Source organism: Camellia sinensis, chromosome 15, assembly GCF_055761805.1.
Source record: "Camellia sinensis isolate YWXY chromosome 15, ASM5576180v1, whole genome shotgun sequence".
NCBI classification, from domain to species: Eukaryota; Viridiplantae; Streptophyta; class Magnoliopsida; order Ericales; family Theaceae; genus Camellia; species Camellia sinensis.
In genome coordinates this window covers 79,777,655-79,805,480 of record NC_138975.1, presented here as the reverse complement: position 1 = coordinate 79,805,480, position 27,826 = coordinate 79,777,655, and the positions used below count along the sequence as shown (strand labels likewise).

The window sequence follows — 27,826 nt, the reverse complement described above, 5'->3', positions numbered from 1 at the left end:
TAAGATAGATTTGAGATCGGGTTACCATCAGTTGAGGGTCAGGGAGGAAGATATTCCTAAGACGGCATTCCGTACGCGGTATGGCCATTACGAGTTTCTGGTGATGCCATTCGGGCTTACCAATGCACCGGCAGTCTTTATGGACTTGATGAACCGGATTTTCCGGGAGTTCTTAGACCGATTTGTGGTTGTTTTCGTGGACGATATCCTTATCTATTCGTCTTCTGAGAAGGAGCACGAGGCACACTTGAGAGTGGTGCTTGAGTTACTTAGAGCCCATAGGCTGTATGCCAAGTTTGGGAAGTGTGAGTTCTGGCTGAGGGAAGTCAAATTCTTAGGCCACGTGGTATCCGGGGAAGGGGTGTCTGTTGATACATCCAAGGTTGAGGCAGTGCAAGATTGGGCACAGCCTAAGAGTGTGTTTGAGATCCGCAGTTTTCTGGGATTAGCTGGGTATTACCGTCGGTTTGTGAAAGATTTCTCCAGGTTAGCGTCACCGTTGACTAGACTGACTCGGAAGGGAGTCAAGTTTGTGTGGAGTGAGACTTGTGAAAAGTCGTTCCAAGAGTTGAAAGTTAGATTGACCACCGCTCCGGTGTTGATTATTCCGGAAAGAGGGTTGGGTTATGCGGTTTATTGTGATGCCTCACGAGAGGGTTTGGGTTGTGTGTTGATGCAAGAGGGGAAAGTGGTAGCTTACGGCTCACGTCAGTTGAAAATACACGAGAAAAATTACCCCACACACGACCTAGAGTTAGCAGCAGTGATCTTTGCCTTGAAAATCTGGAGGCACTACCTTTATGGTGAGAGGTTCGAGGTATTCTCGGATCACAAGAGTTTGAAGTATCTGTTTACACAGAGAGACTTGAATCTGAGGCAGAGGAGATGGATGGAGTTCATCGAGGATTATGATTTTGAGTTGCATTATCATCCGGGAAAGGCCAATGTTGTGGCCGATGCCCTTAGTAGGAAAACCATTAGTGATGTTGCTAGTATAGCCATCCGGGAATGGGAGATGTTGGGAGCACTTGGCGAGTTTGATTTGCTACTGGGCGAATCTGTTGAGGCTGCGGCCTTGTTTTCTGTTGTTGCGCAGCCTACACTTGTGACTAGAGTGTTAGAGGCACAGAGAGGTGACCTTGAGGTAGAATCCCTCCGAGAAAAGATCTCCAGTGGGAAAGTTGAGAAGGGTTTGACGGTGTATCCCGACCTGAGTGTGAGATACCGAGACCGTTTGTTTGTACCGGAGTCTTGCCGAGAGGAAGTACTCCGAGAGTTTCACCATTCGCGCCTTGCGGTGCATCCGGGAGGTACTAAGATGTATCAGGATTTGGGTCGCCAGTTTTGGTGGCGGGGTATGAAAAGAGATGTGGCTGTTTTCGTATCGAAATGCCTTACTTGCCAGCAAGTGAAGGCCGAGCATCAGAGGCCAGCGGGTTTGTTGCAACCCTTGCCTATTGCCGAGTGGAAGTGGGAGCATGTCACTATGGACTTCGTTGTAGGTCTTCCGAGGACTCAACGGGGTAGTGATGCTATTTGGGTGGTTGTAGACCGGTTGACTAAGTCGGCGCACTTTATTCCTATGCGCGTGAGAGATTCGGTAGATCATCTTGCCGATTTGTATATTCGGGACGTAGTGAGATTGCACGGGGTCCCAGTGACGATCGTCTCAGATAGAGATCCTCGTTTTACCGCTAGGTTGTGGCAGAGTTTGCAGAGTGCCTTGGGCACTAAGTTGACCTTTAGTACGGCTTATCATCCTCAGACTGACGGGCAGTCCAAGCGTACTATTCAGATCCTCGAGGATATGCTTCGGGGTTGTGTCCTGGACTTCAGTGGGACGTGGGAGAGGCACTTGCCATTGGTAGAGTTTGCCTACAACAATAGTTTTCAGTCTAGCATCGGTATGGCACCGTTTGAGGCCTTGTATGGCCGACCGTGTAGGTCTCCAGTTTGTTGGGCCGAGGTGGGTGATGCACCTTTGTTGAGTCCGGAGTTGGTTAGGGAGACGACGGAGAAAGTTGAGCTTATCCGTAGGAGGCTTGTTACAGCCCAGAGTCGACAAAAGAGTTATGCCGACCATAGGAGGAGACCTTTGGCGTTTGAGGTAGGTGATCATGTCTTTCTGAAGATATCACCTAGACGAGGCCTGATGAGGTTTGGGAAGAGTGGGAAGTTATCCCCTCGGTTTATTGGTCCTTTTGAGATCCTTGAGAGGATTGGTGAGGTTGCTTATCGGTTAGCCTTACCGCCGCAGTTGTCCGGAGTGCATGATGTGTTTCATGTGAGTATGCTTCGGAAGTATGAGCCAGATCCATCACATGTGTTGGATTGGACTGATTTAGAGGTAGGTGAGGATGCCTCGTATGAGGAGAGACCGGTTCGGGTCTTGGATAGGCGGGATCAGGTCCTGCGTGGCAAGACCATTCCTTTGGTGAAAGTCTTGTGGAAACATCACGGAGTGGAGGAAGCCACTTGGGAACGAGAGTTGGAAGTCCGTGAGAAATATCCGGACTTGTTTGTTGATGTGTGATCTTGTATTTAAATTTTACGTTTTGTTGAACTTAAGAGCTTTTATATATGTCTTAAGTTGTGAAACATTGAAAATGTTTGGTTTATTGAAAGTATGTTTTGGAACTTGCCTCATATGGAAGTTGAATATAACATTATATATGTTGATTATATTGTTGAAATTGGAAAGTTAATGCATAATGTTGATGCTTGTTGAAGGTACATATTGTGATATGCCTCTTGTTAAATGGAGGGGGGTGACCGGTAATGGGTCGGATTGTTGAATGTTAAAGTGTAACATTGGTTAAAATGGAGGAAAACTTGTTTTTGAAAACTTGTGTTTAATTTCGAGGACGAAATTCTGTAAGGGGGGGAGGTTATAGCGATCCCGGATTTACCCTTGTTGTATAGTGATCCGGACTTGTGTCCGTGGATGTTGGTAGTTGTTTATTATCTTGTTTGCATCCTTTCTTACTTTGTATTTGAGTTATAGGATGTGTTGAGCGGGTTTGTTACAGGTTGGTTGAGTTTAGAAACCAAAACTAGTTGCCCAGATTTTTGGCCTGTACGCTCGAGCGGAGGTGTTGGCGCTCGAGCGTAGATTACATCCATCCAGTATTTTGTTGTGCAGTGTTGTGAGCTCGAGCATAGGGTTGGGAGCTCGAGCGGAGGCCTGGTTCTGCAAAAGTGCTGGGCGAGTGCATTATGCGCTCGAGTGGGAGGTTGGCCGCTCGAGCGGAAGTCTGTGAGTGGACGCTCGAGCGGGGTGTTTTACGCTCGAGCGGAGACCTGGGTTAAAGTCCCGAAATTGTGACTTTTCAAATCACTTTTTCACTTTCTCTTCTCTCTCTTACTTTTCCAAAAACACCATTGTTGAGTCTTTCTCTCTAGATACTACCTTCTCTCTAGGTTTTGATCTAGTAGGAGTGATTTGCTCACCTTTGGCCTTTACAAAAAAGTTGTTGATCGTCGAGGGCTTCATTTTAATCTGAAAATCTCGGGTTTTGGAGCACGTTGGGTTTTGTCGTCTTCTCCTTTGGGACTCCGAATTTGAGGTAGGGATAACCTACTCCTCTCTATGGGTTTTGTCTTTAAATTTTGGTATTTTGAGATGTTGGGCTTGGTTTGGTAATTTTGTGAAAGTTTGGGGCTTTTGTGTAATTTTACAAAAGTTGGGGTTTTATTCATAATAAACCTAGATGCATGTTTGGCATAGAAAAATGGAATGATTGTTGAATCATTGATGAAAATGGAACCTAAGGGTTGAAATAGTAATTATGGAAAATGACCTAATTACATTGTTTAATTAATTGGGATAATTAATTGGTGAGAAATGAGGAAATGAAATGTTGATTGAATATCCATTTGTGCATTTATTTTCTGTTTTAGAAATAACTGCTTTGGGCTATCGGTGGAGGATAGTCGAGATTGTTGTAGACAATGCATGATGATTAGGTAAACGGAAACTAATCAATGGAATGTGTCATGGAACTTGACGGTTGATAGAATACATTAATTGTGTGTATTGTGTGATTGTATATAGAACCAATGTGTTTATATACGTTATGTGTAGAGGAGGAGATAGGGGATGTACTCCGCGGTTTAGGGGAAGATAGGGGATGTACCTCTAAACCGGATAGGTATTTGGAGGAGATAGGGGATGTACTCCGTAGACAGAGCTCATATGCTTGTCTAGAGAAGTGAAGATAGAGCTCATATGCTTATCTTTGTGAAGTGTGGATATAGCTTGTATGCTTATCTGTGGATATTGTTGATATACATATCTGTTGTGAAGTGTGGATATAGCTTGTATGCTTATCTGTGGATATTGTTGATATACATATCTGTTGAGAATGTGGATATAGCTTTTATGCTTATCTGAATGTGAGATATAGTTTTTATACATATCTGTGGAAATGATGATAGAGCTAGCATGCTTATCTGTTGAAAAAGGGAAAATGAAAAGTAATTGGGACTTGTAAGTCGTTGACATAAATATGTAATTTATGTGATTGTATCTGTGGTGACCAACTATCAATTGCTAATGTTTTAGTCATTGTCCATGGTTGGTTTAGTGTATTTCTACTGGGCTGTGGCTCACCCTATATGGGAATATCATTTTCAGGTACAGGAAGCATGCCACCTCCAAGGACATAGCTGGGAGGCTAGTGGCGGGCATAGTTTTGTCGTTTTACTTTTGATGTATTACATGTAATTTCAAGCCAAGGGCTTAATGTGTAAACGAGTTAGAACTCTTTGTTGTAACCAAGTGTTAACTTGGAAAGCTGTAAGCCCGTAGGGCATTTTGTTATGAGGTTAACATGTAATACTTATGTCTTATCTGATGGGTTAATTGTTATTATTTTGAGGGCGTTACATACCTACACTTGACACCCATACCTGAGTCCATGTAACGTAGCATATATGTACGTTAAAATATAAAATAATTAATGTTTTTAATGCTTATATTTTTAAATTTATTTTTAATATATTTATGAGATAATTATGACATCACGGTTCGATTTCGCTTGACTTGACGTTGAACTAGTGACCCTTGACCTGGTACCTTTTCCGGTTTGTCAAACAATCCATGGCTTAGAGCATTGATCTAGAGTATAGAAAATGCATTGAACAAGAAAAAATCAAGTTGTTCATGCCTACAACCTAGACACTTTAAACATTTGCACTGATCACAAAAAGAGAAAAACAAGATTATCAGTACGAAGATTGAATCTCCTTGCGTGAACACCTTTTATCCAATATCTAGTAGCATTTAGGTAAAAAAAAAAGGTAAAAAAAAAAAAAAAAGATTGAGCAAAGAGAAATTAAGCTTATACCTCAGCATCCAAACCAAAAGCATTCCTTCTGATGACATCCTTTAGATGAGCACGCTCTAAAGCCTCCCAAAGGTCAGCGTCATTGTGTTCACTGAAAGGATCAAGGTGAAATCTTAAAATTGGGGCCCTTTATGTATAAAAAAAACTATTTATTCAAAATTTTACCTTGAAGGTGTATAATGTATATTCAAAGTTACTTTAATGTGAGCCATACCTAGAATGAATGAGATATATAAATATATTTTTTGAGTTAATTTTTAAGAGTATAGTATTAATGTATGTATACATAATCATTAAAAAAAAAGTTGTCGAAAAATGGTAATTTAGTACTCGTAATTTTTTTTAACTAATCCCACACCCTTTCATCAAATGTTTATTAAATCAATGGAGAATTTTTTATTTTATTTTTATTTTTAATCAAATTTGAATTTGATGAAAATTCAAAAAGATAAAGCATTGGAGATTTTTTTTTTTTCATCAAATTTGATGAAAATGGAAATTTGCGGTAAGAGAAGTTTTTTTTTTTTTTTTGAGATTATGAAAAAACTTTGATGAAAGGGTTGGAGTAGTTTAAATCAATTCAAGTTTTTCATTCAAATTTAGAATAAAAGTAATGAAGGGTGGTTGGAGATGCTCTAAGGATCTTTAATTTCGATTGTGAAGTTAAATTAGATAATTTGGGTTGTAATTTTTAAACCCACAAATCTCATAAGAGTTAAAATTTGACAAAATTTGGGGGCCCAAGGCGGCCTTGCCTTGGGCCAGGGCCAACCCTGCACTTCCATACACAAATATATTACATAGCATCCTAGCATCCTTTTCATAGGATTTATGTGACAAATATGAACCGTGTGCAAAACTAATACCAGCCATGTCATGATTGTAGAACGTTTTTATGTCCTTATGTACAAAAGTTAACAAAAGAATACCATAAGCAAGAAAACGTACATGAAAATATATATTTGCCTGAGGTGGCATGATAATGCACAACCTAGCAAACAACCATTTCTTGTGTTTTCTATGTCATTATATTGCCCTCTACTAAGATGCAATAGGTAGACAACAGCTGCAACACCCACATATAGAAAAAGGTGATTGGGAGACTGCCAATAGGCAGAAGATAGTTAATTTATCAGAAGTATCTAGGGAATTTCAATATTCTACAATTATAAGGTAAGAAATTGAAATTCTAGAAAGAGTGTCAAGATCTTAGTTTTTCCTAAACCACAGGAGAGGCATTCTATTCATCCCAAGGCTGATATCAACTTGAACAATTTTTTAAAACCGAGGACAGAATAATACTGGACATATGACTTTTATGTTGAGAAAGTGCCAATTACGCAAAGAGGAAAGAAAATGGGGCCAATTCAAGAGAAATATAATAATTAAAAAAAATGTAAGGTATACTTGGAACTTATATTCTCTACAATCTAGTTTATGGACAATGCATACCTGAGAAAAGAACTGGTGATTGTGGAATAATACTCAAAACTTTACGCAGATCTGTCAACCCAAACTTTGCAACATCACAATCATCAATCAAGATTTTTCCTCTTTCCAGTTCTACAATCCGAAATAAAGCATTGACCATGCTAGATTTCCCGGCACCAGTCCTTCCTACAATGCCTACCTTCTCACTTGGTGAGATAGTGAAGGACAGTCCATGCAAGACAGGAGGAAGTTCAGGCTTGTAACGTAAGACAACATCTTCAAATTTAATCGATCCTAATGAAGGCCATCCAGGTGGTGGACGATGGCTCTCGATGATGGCTGGAGCCTCAGAAGGTAAATCTATATATGTGCCAACACGCTCAACAGCATTTAGACTGTTTTCAGCCCTACTTGCTTGTCTTAAAACATTACTCAGTAGATTAGTGATGTTTAGAGAATAACTAAGAAGCAAACCCATTGTAGATGCGAATGCCACCTGGTTTTCTGCTTTTCCATTCTGCATGACAGCAAAGCTTGCGGTAAACCATATTATGATGCCTCCCAATGTTTCCAATCTTATGGTAAGCCAGCGGTTGGAACTTATGTTGACAAGAGTGAATCTGATATTCTTATCCATAGATTTTCCATTAATGTTGGCCATCCGGTCATATGCTTTGTAGGCACGAATCGTTGACAAACCATTTAGTGCTTCTCCAAATTGTGCATAAACTGGAGATCTGGTAATGGAATCTAAGTGTTTTACTTCCCGGCTTGTGCTCTGCGAAACAGACGTATATATTGTTTGTAGTCAAGGGTTCAATTGACATGAAATGAGCAATGTGAGAAATATTTGATGATTTTCAATTTTGATATGACAAGCATATGTAGAAGCTATGTAAATGTTTGATTTGCAAAAAATACAGTATAAGGAATGGCTGAACAGATTTAAGATACTATCTCCATATTTTCTTATTTTATTTTGCCTTCCCTCACTGCACATTTCCCATGGCGACCAAAGATGTACCTCCTATTTTGATGAGGATCAGCCCCTAAAAATCTAAGTTAAAAGATGGAAATAGGGATAAGTTCTCTGATCAAGGTACTTTGGCAATTTCCCAGATCAGGGGTATTTCTATAATTTTTCAAACCCAGGGGTCATTCGGTAATTGTTTTATTATTTGGGTCTATATTTTTTGGGAGCTTCTATTTGCACACTGTACTTTGTCTCAATCCACACCATTTCTGCCTTTTGGATAATCAACTTCTGAACAAAAATCAATTGTTTGGATATCTAATACCGAATGGTGTTTTTGTTCCGAAGTTGATATTTGAAAAATTAATTTTTTGTTCGAAAGTTGATATCAAAAAGGAAAAATAATGTGAACTGAGAATTTTTGTGGTGTGCAAATAGAAGCTCACATGTGTTCTTAATTGGATTATGTTTGTGCTTTAATTAGTTTTGGAAATCCTTTTTCTAGTAGGAATTTTTAGGAAATCCCAAGTTCAATTTGAGAGGTTTTAAGCTGCTACATATGCTAGCCTAGTATAGACACTTTTACTGGTTTTGGCTAAACAAAATTTCTAACTCTGCCTGTGTCATGCTTAGTTCTTCATCTTTTACACAGCCGTCAAGCCTGGATAAGGAGGTTTTGTGTTAGCCAGCTTCCTCGTAACATGAATCCTAATATGAATAGATGAGTAAGGGCTAGGGCGTTTCCTGTAAGCGATGCTTTGTGCCTGCATTCAGACATTTCAAAAAATGGACAAGGGGCGCTGCATCGGTGAAAAATAAGTTAGGTTCCCTGTACTTTTTTGAATTAGTTCAGGTAAAGAAGTTAGCTTAGGATTGTAGGTTTAGGCTATCAACTTGGAAACCAACAAATCAAAAAATAAAACAGAAGAGAAAGAAAACCAACCTGATAATATAGATAGGCTGCATAAAACAAAATCAGAAGTGGCATTATGGCCCAGAGGGAGATCGTGCTCTCACTATGCCAATCAGCACAAAAGTTGACAGAAGCTGCCAAACTTGGCTGAGAAACATATTCATAGAACTGGCAACATTGCGATCTATATCACCCACATCCCTTGCAAATCTGTTGATTACCCGCCCAATTGGATTGGTATGGAAGAATAACATAGGAGCTCTGAGTACAAACTGTAGCATGGTATCATGTAATTTTCTAGCCGCCTTAAGGCTTGATGTAATCAACCAAAAGGAGTTTGTCAGTGTCACAATCACCTGAATACAACACATGCAGAGTAAGAAACCTCATTTTCTATTTTCAACTAACATAGCCAGTGCATAGGCATTGTTGTGCATAACATATATACATGTTGTGTGTGTGTGATATTCTTTCCTACTTGGTTTTACTATTACCAACCAAGAACATAATATCTGGAAAGATGATTAGAAACACATGAAATTATTGAGTTAAATAAGATAAACAATACAGAAAAGAAATTTGGGATAATCAATTGCAGGAGGATGAAGGTAAGTTGCAAGATGAAGTTGTCAAAATACCTGACTAAATGACAAAAGTGTGTAAATCAGAATGAAGAAACCTGGTCCAAAACTGCTTCCACCGCTTTGTTTTGTCCAAACACTTAACCACGTGCTACTCAAGACTCGAAGAACTTCAGTTAAAATGTAGCACATACACAGTATCATGACAACCCACAAACCTCCTAAGGCATCTTCATACCTAGAAGAGAAGCAATATAAACACATTAATGCAGGGTATTTCCGAACAGGTTTGATTCAAGAGGCAACATTGGAAGAGACCTTGTACAGCACAACTAGTTGCCTCCAATGTATAGATAATATTCACCATATGGCTGTACTTACTCTATTGACATTTATTGCTACTGTAACTGTGGTGAACAAGAAAATCCATCTTCTTTGGCAACATTTGATTTCCGAAGAAGAGAGGTCGACTGAAGAGAAAAAGGTGTATGAAAATATCGTATAAGGGAGGACGTCCCATCAAGAGGAAAAAAGTGGAATTGACATGATAATGAAAATTAAAGGTTATGATGAAGAATTGAAAGGAAGGAATTCTATGAATAGGGACTCAGAACTGAAGGAAGAGGTATGTGAAAATATAGATGCAAGTAGTAGAAATTAACACAAAGCAAGAAAGAAAAGGAAAAGAGATCTAATCTGATCGTCGGAGGACTTACCCGGTGAAAACAACTCGTTGGGGCCTCATTGCTTTTGTGTGTGCAGGTGTAGGGTCAAGAAGAGTTATTGGCCGACAAGGGAAAGCAGGAGCATAATTTTCGTCCCACCATAGTAACATTGCTATAATGGCATTTAGAGGGATAAGGTAAGTTCTTATTGTTGAGTTTATAAAAATATAGGCATATATGTATGTTTGGTTTGGTTTGGTATATGTATGTATGTACGTATGTATGTATGTATCAATCAGGAAGGAAGATAAGAAGAATGTCCTAACCTATATCTATCTCACAGTAAATTAAAGGGTAGTGCCTTTTTTTAATCTCCACCCCATGGATAAATGATAATGAATCTAGTTGAAAAAAGATTCCATAATTTCATTCAATTTTTTCTAATGTGCTTTTTTTTGGAAATGGCTTTGTGTAGTGTGTCAGTTTAACTGATCTGCAAACTGCTTTTCAAAGAATCAATTATGATGTTTCATCTATTGTTATGCAGCTGAGTAGATATGATTATGAAAATTGAGGCGTGGCATGTGCATGCAATCAACGCAAAACAAAAGAATGAAAAGAATTATTTGGCTTACCCATGAATGAGTTAGAAGCCATGTATATATAATAGATCCATGATACAATTTAGGAAACGATATTAATAAGAAAATAATACTAAATTAGTGATTGACACAATCACAGATTATATACATAATACTAAAAATAAGAAGATTCTATGTATTCTAATTTCTATATTCAACACTCCCTCTCAAGCTAGTGTGAAAATATTCAACAATCGCAGCTTGTCAATGGATGACTAGAAGAAGCCAGAAAAAACTCAATGGTTAGTCCAAATAAATGCTACCGAACAAATCTGGCAGTCCACTAAATAAAAAAAGCCAAAAAGTACTTAATACATCAGCACCACACCCTAGAAAAGGACAAAAAAAACATAGGGATTGAACTGCCCTAGAAGAGTTACTGAAGCATCTATGGCGAGGAAACACCCTGGTCGGCATCAAAAGCCGAAGCTAATGTCGGGAGATAGTTAATGGTCTTGCCGGACCATTGTAGAAACTGGTCGTAACTAATGTCGGGACAGTTTAAGGTCATGCTAGACAGTTGTAGGAACTGATTAGAATCAATGTCAGGATAGTTTACGAGGTCATGCCGGACCGTTGTAGGAACTAATCGGAATTAATGTCAGGATAGTTTAAGGGGTCATCATGTCAGACCATTATAGAGACTAACCAGAATCAATGTCGAGATAATTTAAAGGGGTCGTGCCGGACCGATGTAGAGAACTAGATGTTGAACCATCTAGTGTGGCGCACACATAACTTATGACGCCGTGTTGAATGATGATGGCAACAAATGACTGAGTGCACCAAAGGACGGCTGATTAGAAAGTGCGCCAGGGGGCGGCTTTAGTTGTGCGCCAAAAGGGGCAGTTTTAGTTGTGTGCCAAAGGGGGCAGCTTAGGTGGTGCGCCAATGGGGCGACTTGGGTTGTGCGCCAGAGGGGGCAGCTTAGATGGTTCACATAGTATATCACCATGCTCACCATGATATAGGTATAATACCCCCTCCCCCCAACCTATTTGAGATTGAAATAGAGGGAAAGACAAAGTGGAACAGAAACACAAAAAAATAGATTGCGAATAAAAAAAATATGATAGAGATATTTGGGATAAGAATGAACTAGTGGGTAGAGGAAGAGATCACCATGAAATGATATTGAAAGAAAATATGTCAGTGGAATGGGTTGAGATCCGGTAGGCGGCCAAGGCAAGGTTGCCGCCTACCGGTGAAGTAAAATTAGTAGGTACTTAATCTAGCTTTGATACCAAGAAGGATGAAAAGTATTATTTGGATTACCCATGAATGAGGTAGAAGCCATGTATATAGAATATATTTATGATACAATTTAGGAAACGATATAAATAAAAAAACAATACTAAATCAGTGATTGACACAATCACAGATTATATACATAATACTAAAAATAAAAAGATTCTATGTACTCTAATTTCTATATTCAACAAAAACCAAGTTCCAACTTTATACTTCCGTCTATTTTCTTCAGCTGTTTTTCATTATACAGTGTGCTTTACCAATTTTGCCACTGCTGTAAATGCCAATCTCATTAGGAACAGTCTTCAGCTGCTATGACGCACATGCAGAAGACAAATAAAATCACATGGACTTCTTTATGTTGGCCTTGAAGAAGGTTAACCTAGAACATCTAATCTTAAGCAGTGTAAACTTAAAAATATCTTTGTCTTGAGTACAATCTGGGCATCCAAGAAGGTGACAAAGATGGATGTAGGGTCTCTATTTGAGTGATTTAACCAAATATCAGTTAGAAGACTCAAATTTGTTCATTAAAAAACATGTTTCTATATCATTTTGCTTAAGCGAAGAATTCCACTTTACATCAAAAAAAGAAGAATAGAAAAAGAAAAAGAAACATCCCTAACGATGTTGGATAACAAAACAGCGCCCAATTAGTACACATTAATGTGTTTGGGAGGGGAAAAATTGAGTATACACCTAACCTTTGGCATAATCCACAAAGTGATGGCCCCAAGATTTGAACCCATAATCTTAACGTTATTAGGCCAAGTCTTAACCATTAATCAAAGCTTCACAATATTTTTTAAATGACTCATCACTGTATAAACTATAATTAGAAAAATAAAATAGCTTCAGATTGGACATCTATGTCATAATGACATCAATGAAACTTGCAACTTTTAGCTTTGATTACACAAAACAAGGAAAGAAGATGATTTTTATCAGGTTCATAGGAACTGTTATTTTGTCAGAATAGCGCTGAAGAAATCCAGACAAAAATTAGAACTGTCACTTGGATAAGCAACAAAAAGATTCAAAAGAATAGGACACGCTTTAAGTTGATCTCCTATCTGAACCATCATTTTATTTTACTTCTATATTTTTTTAATCATGGTCAATGTTTTGGATTTATAAAATAGGATTTTTTCCCCTAACATCACATGTTTTTATTAGAAAATACGAAAAATATAGCAGTATCAGTGGATATCCTTTTCAATCATTGTCAGTCACATGTCCAGCATACAACATGAGATTTTGATCAAGTATTCTAGGATTCTTATTTTTTGAGCTGAAACATAGAGGTTGAAACAGAATGAGTTATTTAATGTGTTTGAAAATTTATTACAGCAGTGAAACTCATTCTGACTACCTTATTGAACCCAAAACCTACAACCTTTCCTTTCTTTAAAACTACCACAAAATCACTTGCAGGCAGATATACTTTACCTAAAGTCATATAAGTTCATACAATAACATGCAATTGCAAACCTATTCAAGAAAAGATTCATATTAATTTTGGTCATTTAATTTTGTTTTCCCTAGAAGCAATCAAGAAATCAATGAGCATGTTAGAATATATAGTGATATATGTTATTTTTGTGTTGAGTGAGGGTACTATGGTCATATGGTTATATTTTATTTTATATAAATATTTGCCGATGGTTTTAGGTTTATTCAAGAACCTACAAACATACGTTTAATAGACAGTCTTCTCTTTGTTTCTTCTCTCTTTCTCTCTAGCCCTAATCAAAGTTTTTCATACTGTTCCACTTCAACTGAACAGTAAGAAACAACAAAGTATGATAGAAATGTAATACTAAAACTTCATGATACAGCATACTACCTCTTCAAGACTTTCCAACTGACAACACCTGTCTCTCGTTCTTCCTGCTTTATAAGAACAGATTTTCCTTCTTTCCTTTTATTTTTTGAGTTCACACTTTTTGGAAAAGCATTCTGCACACCATTATCAGCAGGCTTCGAGGATTTATAATCAAGATTAATTCCATCTTCCATTTCATCACCATATTCCTTTTCATCCACATGTTCTTCCATTTTCCCTGCATTCTCCATGAGCTTTTTGAACAATGTTCCACTTCTAGAAAGCTCCTCGAATGTTCCCTCCTCTTTGACCATACCTTCAGATATTAATATGACTTTATCTACCTGAGGAAGAAAATGTAGCTGGTTTGTGACAAGCACTCTGGTTTTCCCTTGCAACTCGCCTTTGATACAGTTGTTAAAAACCTGGAGGAAATTGATACTGGAGATTAGACCAAGAACCAAAAAAAAAAAAAAACTAATGATTAACAAAGTTGAGAAGATTCAAGAGCCAATTCAGTGATAATTATGACCCAAGATAATGTTTAGATGTTTAGAAAACATGAGCAATATTCTGAAGAGAAATAAAGGAGAGATGAAACAGAAAGTCATCTCAGTTTTCTGATTATTCTTCCGGAAGGTATATTTCAGTAAATTTAGCTTGTTTACAAGTACGAAGAGTTAGCAACAAAGAGTTTCAGAGACCTTTTTCCATAAAGTATATGGTATAATCTCAGCACAAATGACACTCTAAGTCAAAGTAAACCATTTTAAATATAAAAATTTTCGTACTCTCTAACTAGGTAGGTGACAATATATTGCTTAAACATGCAATGTTTACCTGTCGACCAACATGGGCATCTAGAGCACTTAAAGGGTCATCAAATATGTATACATCTGCATTTGAATATACAGCCCTAGCCATGGAAACCCTTTGCTTTTGTCCCCCACTAATATTCACCCCTCTTTCACCAATCTCTGTAAGATCGCGACCCTGAAAAAGCATTAAATACACAAGAAATTCAGGTCCAGGATCCATTTTAATGTAATGACAGCATTCCATCACATATCATGTTAATGAAAACTAATCACAATCATATATAACATTATACTTAACAGGAAGTAAGTCAAGGTCATGCTGCAATGCAGTTACATCTATTGCCTTCCAGTATCTGGCTGGTTCAAAGTTAGATCCAAATAATATGTTCTCGCGTACCTGCAAGGATAAGATTTGCTCATTAAAAATGTGAATGATCATAAATCCTGAGCATTTTTAATATAACAAATTTTCAGCTACAGGACATAGTTTTGATTGAGGATGAGCATGCTGTAACTCACAGTAGCATTGAAAATCCATGAAATTTGGGGAACATAAGCAACAGATCCTCTGATGACAACACTTGCATCTACAACCGGCGGAAGCTCCCCAATCATTGCCGATATAAAAGACGTCTTTCCTTCTCCAGTACCACCAACAACTGCAACTAGACTACCAACTGGGATGTCCAAATTGATGTTTGCTAATGTGGGGTTTTCTGCCTGAAAAAAATGTATATATATACATAAAAATACAGGAAACATAAATCCTAAAAGTCACAGGATTGCTAATGTTATCAGTATATGAGAAGATTGAACTCGTGTAACTATCCAGTGGAAAGGTAATGGCTTCACAGCTGAAGTAGTTTACCGTTTCCTTTATTTTATTTTCACTTCTTTATTTTTTTGGCAGGCAATTGTAACATTTTCTTGTTGATGCATAAATGGTAAACCTTGACCATTAGACAAGTAGGGCTGAAATATGTCTTATAAAATTCTGTGTTTCACTCTAGTTCACATAACAACATTCACCGTCCATCTTTCCCTATCAGGGGACTAAGGAAAAGGTTATACACAGTGCACAAGGCTCTTGCTTACGGTAGGTGTGGGAGAGAGAGTAGGTACTAGGTAGACAGCCTCCCCCCAACCTTTTTGTAAAGATGCTGATTAAAAAAGGTTCCAAGATAAAAAGTGAAAAATCATTATGAATGTTAAGTAACTTGGAATATATCTCTCATCTTTCTGAAGTCCAAATGCTTTTAAATCCTAATTATTCCTGGGCAATACATGTTAAGTTCGAACTATTTGTATGTAGAGATTCATGACAGCCACTTTTTCTTTTGATTGCTTTCTTAATCTGTTCACGTCACTAGCAAGTTTCTTTAGATAACTGCTACTTCCTATAGATTCCCCATGAACCTCTTATGATTATCTTTGATACAAATATGCTATATTTATAAACACCCAAAAGATACATGATGCTTTGACAGCTCCATTATATATTCTATAATAGAGAGAACACAATGCTTAGACAAACCAAAATAAGTAAGCACGAAGGACTAAAAAGCGCTATGAATGTCAAAATTTACTTTGTTGAGTGTTAGAATAGTTATATGTTCTATGTTATTTTTGTGTTAAGTTGTGGGTACTGTGGTCATATTGTTAGGTGGTATGTTTTATAAATATGTGCTGATGGTTTTAGGTTTATTTTAAGAACTTACAAATATATATTCAATATAACGCAGCCTTCTTTTCTTCTCTCTCTCTAACCCGAATCATAGTTTTACATATTTTTACATTCTAACTTGGTATTAGAGCATCAATTCTGCCCTATCAAGTGTTCATTAGACTCTTGGGATTATTCTGAGGTGACAATATGTGCTGATGTCATCCTTTGTACGATGACATCAGCATGACATCGTAATTTGTACGGACCAGATTGACCTCCCAAGGTCATTTTCTCCCTCTGATGATGATGATGACTTTTGTGGAATTTTTGGGACCATTTGATGCAAGTTTTCAATTTTTGAATGTTTTTCGAGTTTTTGGTGGTATTTTCTTCAATCTGTGGTATAGCCCATTAGCTGAAGTTTCTTCTTGCAATCAACTCTGTGGGAGCCGAAATTGCCCTAGAGAGCTGTTTCAGAGCTGGCTTTGCTGTTTTGTTGGATTTTCGAGTGATTTTGTTCATCTGTTTGGCGCAGCATTGCTGATTTTGTTCCAGTACTGTACCTATTTGTTCATTCTGGTGATTCTGGTAATTTAGCTTGGTGATTACTAGTAGTGGTAATTTCTTTGGCTTGTTTGTTTGTTTTTTTTTTTTTTTTGTGTGTGTGCGCATGCGCTTTATTGGTGGCTGGTGCTGGTGTTGGTCTTTGCTTTGTGCTGCCATCTATTGTTATTTTCTAGTATTGTTGTTTTATCTCATTGTCATAGCCGAGGCAAAACCTGATGCAAAATCTTCATTGGTTAACGATGATGACTTACCCAAGTTTGTTACAACTAAGAAATTAAATGGACTGAATTATCTGGCATGGGCACATGCAGTTCAGATTTTCTTGTGTGGCAAGAAAAGTCACGCTTTCTTACTGAACTTCCACTAGCTGATAATGATAAGGGCTATGATGATTGGTTAAGTGAGTATTCATGTGTTATGGGGTGACTTTGGCATAGTTTGGAACCCCATGTTGCTACTACAGTGGAGTTTTGTGAAACCTCTAATGAAATTTGGGACTCCCTTGCTGATTCTTTTTCCAAATCAAAGTAGCATTTCTCATGTCTATGAGTTGTATGAATAGATCTTTGTTACTCGACAACCTAGTTGTCCTCTACCTAAATATTATAGTGGACTTAAGAACTTGTGGGATCAATTACTACAGCACAGACCCTTTACTATTGGTTTGGCCCAACAGAAGTAATATTGGGAGGAGTTTATGATGGCATCCTTACTTTTGGGTTTAGATTCTGATTTACGGGATTTCAAAGATCAGATTCTTATTAGTGAGACTTTTCCTTCAGCTGCTAATGCCTACTCTCGGTTATTGCTTTCTTCTTTGGGATAATGTCATTCTACATCTGGTTGCTCCTCCTAGTCCTTGTCCTCTTCTGCATTGATCTCTAGCAGTGGTGACCGTGGGCCTACCCCTAGGAGTTTTCATGGCCACTCTAGTCACCACGGCTCTCATGCTGGTTCACGTGGTTCTCATGGTGGTCGTTCTTCTCATGGTTCTCATGGTAGTGGTCGACGTGGTACTAGTTCCATGTCCCGTGGTGATCGGAAGTGTACTTATTGTGGTTCCTTGGGTCATTTTGAACCCTGGTGTTGGAAGAAGTATGGTAAACCTGATTATGTGAATCAGGTTATGGATGCTCCATCCTTGCCATCGACATCCTTTCCTTCTGATATGGTGGTTTCCCCAGTTGATTCTCGTGATACACTCACTATTCAGATTAGTGAGGTTACTGACCACGTCCATTCTCTTCACATTGCTCTCCCGTCATCCTCCATAACTACATTGGCTAGTATAGGTAATATTGCACGTATGGCTCAAACTTCTAAGCCTTGGCTCCTAGACTCCGGTGCTAGTTCCAACATTTCTGATAATTCTTCTCTTTTTAATACTCTTCATCCTTGTTACCGATAATATTATCTTAGCTGATGGATCCTCCCAACCTGTCAGTGGGCAAGGTACTCTTCAATCCATCTCTAGTCTTTATGTTCCCACCTTTCCATTTAATTTGCCTTCTATTAGTCAATTAACTAAAGCTCTTCACTTTCTCTTACTTCATGTGTATTGCATGCCTTCCAGACCAAGCAGATGATTGGTTCGGGACATAAGAAAGATGACTTATATTTTTTGGATACTAATGGCTCTCCTCATCCTACTTCTGTTGTTTTGAGCGCGTCTCCTACAATGGCATTTCCGCTTGGGTCATCCATCATTGGCTAAGCTTAAGTTAGCTATTCCTGATTTGAGTCATGTGTCTCAGCTTGAGTGTAAAGTGTGTCAGCTTGGCAAGCATCGACGTAGTTCTTTAACTAGTCGTAGTGTTAGTCGCGTGTCTATGTCTTTTGATGTAGTCCACACAGATATATGGGGTCCCTCTCAAACTCCTACTATTAATGGTTTTTTTTATTTTGTTATTTTTGTGGATGATTACTCTTGAATGACTTAGTTGTTTTTATTACAACAACAGTCTGACTTGCCCCAAATACTTTCTAAGTTTTATAATGAAATTTTTACTAAGTTTGGGAAATCTTTAAGATATTTCGGCCTGATAATGCCTTAGAATATGTGCAATCTATTGTGAATAATTTTTGTGATGATCGTAGTATTATACATCAGACTAGTTGTGCTCACACCTCCCAAAAAAGTAGTGTTGCTGAGCGGAAACATTGCCATTGTTTGGCCGCACCTTAATGTTTAACATGCATGTACCGAAACAGTTTTGGGGTGATGCTGTGCTCACTGCTTGTTCTCTTATTAACCGCATGCCCTCGGTTGTTTTACAAAACTAGTCTCATTTCTCTCAATTATACCCCAATTGTTCCCTGTTTCCACTTCCTCTTCGTGTGTTTGGTTGTGTGGGCTTTGTCCATGTCCTTGATTTAAGAATGGATAAGTTATCTCCCCATGCTCGCAAATGTGTTTTTTTAGGTTATTCTCGTACTAAAAAATGTTATCGGTGTTATCATACTAAGTGTCGTCAATTTTTTGTTAGGGTTGATGTTAGCTTTTTTGAGTCCACCTCTTTTTTTTCCTCCTTCTGGCCAGCAGTTGTCTGCTCATCTTATCTCATCGTGAGGGGGAGCCGTCTTTTCCCACTCCCACTCCGACTCCGACTCCCACTCTTCTAGTGCCTTTTGTCCCCTCACCGGCTCTAGGTTTAGATTACTGTCATTCTTCACCATCTCCTCTATAGGTTTATCAGCGGTCTCAAGCGCGTCACATTGTTTCTTATGGCCCGGCTACTTCATCTTCTTCGTTAGAGGCTCTTGCATCTTGCTCCAGTGCTAAGGTTGAGTATCGTACCATGGCTTGTACCGCCTCTGAGATGTTGTGGGTTTGTTGTCTTTTGTAGGATTTTAGTATTTCCATTCCCACTCCACTGAACATATGTTGTGATAATCAGGCCACTATTTCATTTTTTAATAACCTTGTGTTTCATGAGCGCATAAACTATATTGAGATTGATTGTCATTTTATTCGGGATTTGTTGTTGTGGAAGCAACTTATGACACCATATATTCGTTCTGATGTTTAGTTGGGCGATACCCTCACCAAACCCCTCGCTCCTTTATTTTAGTGTTTGTCTGCCAAGCTGGGCATGTTCGATCTCTATGCCAGCTTGAGGGTTAGTGTTAGAATAGTTATATGTTCTATGTTATGTTTGTGTTAAGTTGAGGGTACTATGGTCATATTGTTAGGTGTTATGTTTTATAAATGAGGGCTGCTATTAGCACCTGCCTAATTTCTTTGGACCCCTCATTTCTTTGAATCTCCGCCCTAAATCCTAAATTTTAATGAGATTTCTTTGAACAGACTTAATACCAATTTTACCCATATTCATAATATTATCACACCCAAGTGTACACTCACCTAATTTTTCACACCCTCTCTTCTTCTTCTCTCAGTGAACAATGAACGATTGAGAACAACAAATGATTGAGAGACGAATCAAATATCCCTCTCTTCTCTTCTCTCATAAACGATGGTCTCTTTCTCCTTGTCACCATGAACGGCGGTATCTCAGTCGAAAATCTCTTCTACGATCTCTTTCTTCTTCTCTTAGGTAACCTCCAACTCCCCATCACTTTTTTTTCTTGGTTTATTTCAGGGTAATACCCTCGATACAGGGGGTTTTAGAGGGAAAAACCCTTAGAAAAGAAATAGGAGAAAAATTCTGCAAAATAGAACCGTTCGGCATTCTAGTTCCGAACAAAATGTTTATATCCAGCACTGCATTACTGAACTAAATGTTTTTGTTCAGCACTGTATTACTGAACTGAACCTTAACAGTTGACAAACCAATACCGAATCGAAAATGACCCAGAATCGTAAATGCAAGATAGATAAACTTACCTATGCAATGCCAACCTCATCAGAGTTTTTGTCATCGTCTTCCATTGCTCTATAAGTATCAACAAATGGTGAAAAAGATCACAAATGTTGAAACTCAGAGTCTGTAATAGGATTGTTTGCAACATTAACTGATTTGGAATACTGAACACATTTGAAACCATCGAACAAAACGTTAACTGATTAGGTGGTTTCAAATGTTTTTCATTGAAGATGAATACGTGGGTGTAAGATGGTGATGAAGAAGAATACGGTTAGGCTTTAGGTTGGTAACGAATACGTATAGATGGGGATGAAGGTTGTACAATATTGTAGAGTGTCATTCTAATTGTTTTCATTTGGTGGGTGGGTGTTTCATTAAAAATTGTCATTTAATGTAATTTTACATCAGGATACAATTGTAATAAAAAAAAAAGAAGTTGAAAATTGGAGGGTTCAAAAAAATTAGGTAGGTGCTAATAGTAGCACTCTTTTTAAATATGTGCTGATTGTTTTAGGTTTATTTTAAGAACCTACAAATATATTCAATATAACAGTCTTCTTTTCTTCTCCTCTCTTTCTCTCTAACCCTAATCATAGTTTTACATATTTTTACATCATAACTTTGAGCAATGCATAAGAAATCATAAAATTAAAGCACAAACACAGAATTGAAAAGCAGAAAGCAACACACACCATAAACACAAAACACACTTGTAAATTTAATGTTGATAGCAAACCTTAGAATCCCATGAAAAGTATCCATTCTTGATTGAGATGGCAGGAAGTTCTGGCTCAAGAGGTGGATTCGGTAACAGAATTCTTCCTTCAGCGAAGAATAGCTCCTCCAGTCGTTGTTATACATTTGCATTTACAACTTGTAAGCAATATCCATATTTAAATTTTAGAGCAAAACTGGCACTTGAGCACTACTCTGAACATGTAGGGGGGAGGGTGGGGTGAACATTCTATTTAACAGATATAAGGTAAAGAAATGAAAACAATTAGGCTGCAATATATCAGAATATAAAATATAAATATAAATAAATAAAAAGTGAATTGCAAAGCAGTTTTCACTCAGATCCTTCAATCATTTATCCCTCAGGGGCTGTATCATGACTTTTCAAAGGTAGTAATACACTCTTTGAGGTGTCGCGTGGTTAATGCCTCTTTCTATCTATGAGGCTAGCAAGGGGCCACCCTAAGGGTGTGCTAAGAAACCTTAACGATCCCTCAAAACAACACTGAGTCAGCTCTAAATTAGCATTTATGAAACACAACTACTTCATTTTAGTAGTCATAGCAGTGTCTAATTGAGATATTTATGGACACACCATATGGCATGTCAATTTTTTAATTATTTTTTCACTGGACAAGTTAGGGGGACACATCAAGCACATGTGTGTCTTGTGCCTAGATACTCCACATTACACATTTGTGTTTTTTATTTTATTTTTATTTATAATTTTAGAAAGTTGGTTTGGTGGTCAAAGTATTGCATTTCGAAACAAGATGGTGGCAGAAAAAAACATTTCTCCTAATACGTTATATCTTTGATATCTGTAATATGTGTCCTAAAATTCAACTAATATAGGCAGAAAGCATATGTCTTTGAAAAAATCAATTTCAGTGTGTTACTATAATCTTTTTTATGTACATTGGTTTGTAGAAATTTTGGTGCAAACTTTTGGCATATGTAAACACTATATTATTATTTCTCAAGAATAATAGTATGATTTACATATTTTTTATGGATGATCTATTCATTATTGTAATGACTCTAATTTTTTTTTTTAAATAGCCAGTGCATAATTTAATTGAGCAAATTTTCGAATTTGATTGTTGTGTAAATTATGTGCAAAAACAGTTCGGTTTTGTATTTTTTAGTAATAGTTTCCGATCTCAGAAATTTATGAAATTTTTATATATTGTTCCCATATGAGTCTAGCACGTTGTATAAAAAATTCAGAATTAAATGATGAGTATTTATTTTATGAAAATTCACGAACTGATTGGTGTTCAGTTTAATTTATAACAGAATTTGAAATTGAGTTTTGGGTGCTCGGACCAGGATTTGAGATAAATTTGTTAGGACTATTTTGGTATATAATTGGACCATGTTTGATCTATGGGTGAGACCCATGATTTAAATTTAATTTAATTTAAATTTGTTTAATGACTCATCTTTAACTGTTTAGTCATTTTTAATTAGGTGATTGGTGGTAACCGCCTTAGGAGTTGTAATTATTTATTATATAGGATTATAATAAATATTTGATAGTTGATTTTATGGTGTGTACCATATGGCAAAAAATTATATATTTTATAAATAATGAAAATGTGTATATTTCATAGTGATCAAAATATTATATTTTGTGGTGAGAAAAATTATATCATTTTATAATTTATATTATAAAATTTGAAAGTATTATTACAAAAGTAATATGTATATATATATATATATATTTAAAAATACCAAGCTTTGGGAGGACAAACTCACAGGGGTTGCCCCTCTTTTTGTGTTGGCCATCATTCACCTTCCTTTCCTTTTCATCTCATATCATTTCTTGTTGGGTTGGCAGAGAGCTTGGCTCTCTTTCTCTCTATCTCAACGTGTCTCTCTCTCTCTCTCCTTTTCTCTTTTCTCTATTGTTGCTCAATCTTTGAGCTTCAAATGGAAGTCCTTAGAGTGAGATTTTGCAAAACTGTTGTAAATGAAAGTTGGAGAGCTCGTCGTGATATTCGCAATAGTGTTCTCGGATTCATGACCGGATGATGTTTGCATTTTCGGATTAGCTTTTCTTCATATTTGAGATAAGGACTTTCTTCATATTTTTATATTAAAAATGACAGATTATGGTTTTGACATGATGTGATTTCACGTATATGTATGACTATTTTTTACATTAAAGCGTAAGGCGGTGGTCAAATCCTAGTCAAACACAACAACAGTAATATACGTGGAGTAAAACTCATCGTGAGATGAAATCTTATCGTTATAGAAGTCCCGACCAATTAGAGATTATGTAGTGTAAGACTTCTAGATCAATTATGTTACTCGCTAGGCAAGATACCGGATTATTATAAATAAACCAACACCCCTACTATAGCGATCCCGGGTTTACCCTTGTTGTACAGTGATCCGGACATGTATCCGTGGATGTTGGTAGTTGTTTATTATCTTGTTTACATCCTTTCTTACTTTGTATTTGAGTTATAGGATGTGTTGGGCGGGTTGGTTACAGGTTGGTTGAGTTTAGAAACCAAAACTAGTTGCCCAGATTTTTGGCCTGTACGCTCGAGCGGAGGTGTTGGCGCTCGAGCGGATAATACATCCATCCAGTATCTTGTTGTGCAGTGTTGTGAGCTCGAGCGTAGGGTTGGGAGCTCGAGCGGAGGCCTGGTTCTGCAAAAGTGCTGGGCGAGTGCATTCTGCGCTCGAGCGGAAGTCTGTGAGTGGCCGCTCGAGCGGGGTGTTTTACGCTCGAGCGGAAGACTGGGTTTAAGTCCCGAAATTGTGACTTTTCAAATCACTTTTTCACTTTCTCTTCTCTCTCTTACTTTTCCAAAATCACCATTGTTGAGCCTCTCACTCTAGACTCTACCTTCTCTCTAGGTTTTGATCTAGTAGGAGTGATTTACTCACCTTTGGCCTTTACAAAAAAGTTGTTGATCGTCGAGGGCTTCATTTTAATCTGAAAATCTCGGGTTTTGGAGCACGTTGGGTTTTGTCGTCTTCTCCTTTGGGACTCCGAATTTGAGGTAGGGATAACCTACTCCTCTCTATGGGTTTTGTCTTTAAATTTTGGTATTTTGAGATGTTGGGCTTGGTTTGGTAATCTTGTAAAGGTTTGGGGCTTTTGTGTAATTTTACAAAGGTTGGGGTTTTATTCATAATAAACCTAGATGCATGTTTGGCATAGAAAAATGGAATGATTGTTGAATCATTGATGAAAATGGGACCTAAGGGTTGAAATGGTAATTATGGAAAATGGCCTAATTACATTATTTAATTAATTGGGATAATTAATTGGTGAGAAATGAGGAAATGAAATGTTGATTGAATATCCATTTGTGCATTTATTTTCTGTTTTAGAAATAACTGCTTTGGGCTATCGGTGGAGGATAGTCGAGATTGTTGTAGACAATGCATGATGATTAGGTAAACGAAAACTAATCAATGGAATGTGTCATGGAACTTGACGATTGATAGAATACATTAATTGTGTGTATTGTGTGATTGTATATAGAACCAATGTGTTTATATACGTTATGTGTAGAGGAGGAGATAGGGGATGTACTCCGCGGTTTAGGAGAAGATAGGGGATGTACCTCTAAACCGGATAGGTATTGGGAGGAGATAGGGGATGAACTCCGTAGACAGAGCTCATATGCTTGTCTAGAGAAGTGAAGATAGAGCTCATATGCTTATCTTTGTGAAGTGTGGATACAGCTTGTATGCTTATCTGTGGATATTGTTGATATACATATCTGTTGAGAATGTGGATATAGCTTTTATGCTTATCTGAATGTGAGATATAGTTTTTATACATATCTGTGGAAATGATGATAGAGCTAGCATGCTTATCTGTTGAAAAAGGGAAAATGAAAAGTAATTGGGACTTGTAAGTCGTTGACATAAATATGTAATTTATGTGATTGTATCAGTGTTGACCAACTATCAATTGCTAATGTTTTAGTCATTGTCCATGGTTGGTTTAGTGTATTTCTACTGGGCTGTGGCTCACCCTATATGGGAATATCATTTTCAGGTACAGGAAGCATGCCACCTCCAAGGACATAGCTTGGGAGGCTAGAGGCGGACATAGTGTAGTTGTTTTACTTTTGATGTATTACATGTAACTTCAAGCCAAGGGCTTAATGTGTAAACGAGTTAGTACTCTTTTGTTGAAACCAAGTGTTAACTTGGAAAGCTGTAAGCCCGTAGGGCATTTTGTTTTGATGTTAACATGTAATACTTATGTAATGAAACTCAATGAAATAAAGGAATGTGGTTAGTTTATATGTAAATGCTTGTCTTATCTGATGGGTTTAATGTTATTATTTTGAGGGCGTTACAACTTGGTATCAGAGCGTACCGGGTTTGAATACTTTGGGTACGTGGGAAGTGATTAGGATCACAATGGGTTTGTCTCGCTTGATAGAGACGTAGATGTAGTACCATATGCTATGTGTTTATTTGATGACATGCTTATGTGACTATGTGGGTATGGGATTTAATTTCTAGGATATTGATTGGATCCTTGAGTTTCTGGGAGTCTTGTTGGAAAAGCACTTGATCAATGCTGTTTCTAACCGGAACTCTAGTAACGTCTCGGGACTATCATTATCCGGAAATGAAGTTCGTAAGTGCTTATGTGTTTATGTGCTTATGTGGAGTGAATTACAGTTGTCCATGCATTAGGACGTGAGTGTTTAGTTTCGGCACATTTATGAATGTGCTAACGTTCTGTGTTGCCTTTATTAGGATGTCAGGACGAGGAAGAGGTGCTAGGCGTGGTAGACCTGCGAGGCAGGAAGCGCCGTTACCGGGTGAGATTCCGGCAGTACAGGAGGGGGTTGGTCAGGCCAATGTGGCCGAGCCAGTGGGTCAGCAGGCTATGGGTGCCTTGGCCAGAGAGATAGCAGGAGCTTTGGGTATTCTTAGAGCTGGGAATCAGGCAGCTGAGACAGGGCCTTCCTTCTTGAAGAGGGAGTTCTTCCGGTGTAATCCGGACGAGTTTATCGGGGATCCTAAAGAGCCGCTTAAGGCAGATGAATGGCTCGAACAGACAACGAAGACGTTTGAGATGCTTGGCATCGAGGACGGAGCACTGAAAGTGACCTTGGCATCCTTCCAACTGAAGGGAGATGCGGGTCAATGGTGGAAGTACGAGAAAGCTCGTGTTGGTGGTACTTGGGAGGCGTTTGTGAATGCTTTTCAGGAGAGGTTTTTATCTGCAGCAGCTAGGGAAAAGCTGAGGGATCAGTTTAGCCGGCTTAGTCAGCAGGGCTTGTCAGTGGCCGAGTTTGAGGCTACTTTTACCAGTCTGTCTAGGTTTGCACCTGAACTGGTGGCGTCTGAGGAACGCCGTTGCTATGAGTTTGAGCGGAAGTTGAGGCGGGGCCTCAAGTTGAGAATTGGTGGGTCTTATATTCGAGAGTATAGACACCTAGTGGACGCTGCAGCTCATATGGAGCTTATGATGCAGGAGGAGGATGAGAGTCAGAGAGGCTCCAAGAGGAGCCAAGATAGTCAGACGGATGGCAGGAGGCAGAGGGGTTCTAACCCTCAGCAGTCGCAGGGTGGTGTTGCTAGATCGACCTTCCCAGTGCCAAGTGCAGGCTCCGGGAGAGGTGGTCAGGGGGATTTCACCTGTTACAAGTGTGGCCAGCTGGGTCACAAGGTATCTGTTTGCCCGCAGAAGGGTGGGGGTCAGAAAGCTGCTTCTTCTTCAGCTAGACCGCAGAGTCAGAGTTTGGGCAGGGGGCAGCTCTTGACTTGTTATCAGTGTGGACAGCCTGGGCACATGAAGAGGTTTTGCCCACAGTTGAGTGCCACTTCGGGAGCGTCTGGTTCTAGGCAGACGCAGGGTTTTCAGCCAGCTCAGTCTGTGCAGGCCTCGAGGGCCAATCCGGGAGCTTCGTCATCCCAGTCTGTGCAGTAGTCTTTTGCTCCGAGAGGTGAGCAGGTAGACCAGGGGCCTACGGGGCGCGTGTATGCTGTTACCGCGCAGGATTTAGTACCGGCTCCATCAGTAGTGAGAGGTACTTTTCTGTTTTGCAACTCAGTTGCTAATGTGTTGATAGACACGGGTGCATCTCATTCTTTTGTATCTGCTGCATTTGCATCTGTTTTGGAATTGGAGTTAGCACAGTTAGCATCTCCTATTTGTGTGGTATCGCCTTTGGGTGGTGAGTTGATTCTGAAACAGGGTGTTAGAGGATGTGATATAGAGGTCGCCGACTATAGGCTTCCTTTTCCGTTTGTTGTCATGCCCATGAAGGGTTTTGATGTTATTTTGGGTATGGACTGGTTATCGTCATACCGGGCTGTTATTGATTGCTACCGCCAGAGGGTTACTTTGTGTACCTTGAGCGGGGAGTGGTTCCATTTCTTGGGAGACCGGGTTGGTAGTGTTTTGCCACCGGGGTGTGATTCGCGAGGGCGAAGTGAGCTTAGGGGTCTACTTGCTAGCTTTGAGAGTAGTGAGTGTGCTGAGACCCAGGTCGTGTTGCTGAGGGTGGTTTGTGAGTATTCGGATGTCTTTCCCGAAGATCTTGTTAGTTTGCCACCTCACCGAGAGATAGAGTTCTCTATTGA

At 38.5% G+C, this 27,826-nt stretch overlaps 1 pseudogene across 1 annotated transcript in view; it reads right to left on the bottom strand.

Moving 5' to 3' along the window:
- Positions 1 to 21,391, bottom strand: part of LOC145813724 (ABC transporter C family member 2-like) — a 42,830-nt pseudogene extending 21,439 nt beyond the window's left edge. The window contains exons 1-9 of the transcript XR_014356956.1: positions 21,243 to 21,391; positions 14,966 to 15,166; positions 14,745 to 14,843; positions 14,469 to 14,621; positions 13,650 to 14,053; positions 9,304 to 9,484; positions 8,696 to 9,021; positions 6,797 to 7,557; positions 5,349 to 5,475 (exon numbers count right to left, since the gene is read on the bottom strand). The product of XR_014356956.1 is annotated as an ABC transporter C family member 2-like (transcript). The remainder of the gene's footprint in view (positions 1 to 5,348; positions 5,476 to 6,796; positions 7,558 to 8,695; positions 9,022 to 9,303; positions 9,485 to 13,649; positions 14,054 to 14,468; positions 14,622 to 14,744; positions 14,844 to 14,965; positions 15,167 to 21,242) is intronic.
- Between the last annotated feature and the right edge of the window lie 6,435 nt (positions 21,392 to 27,826).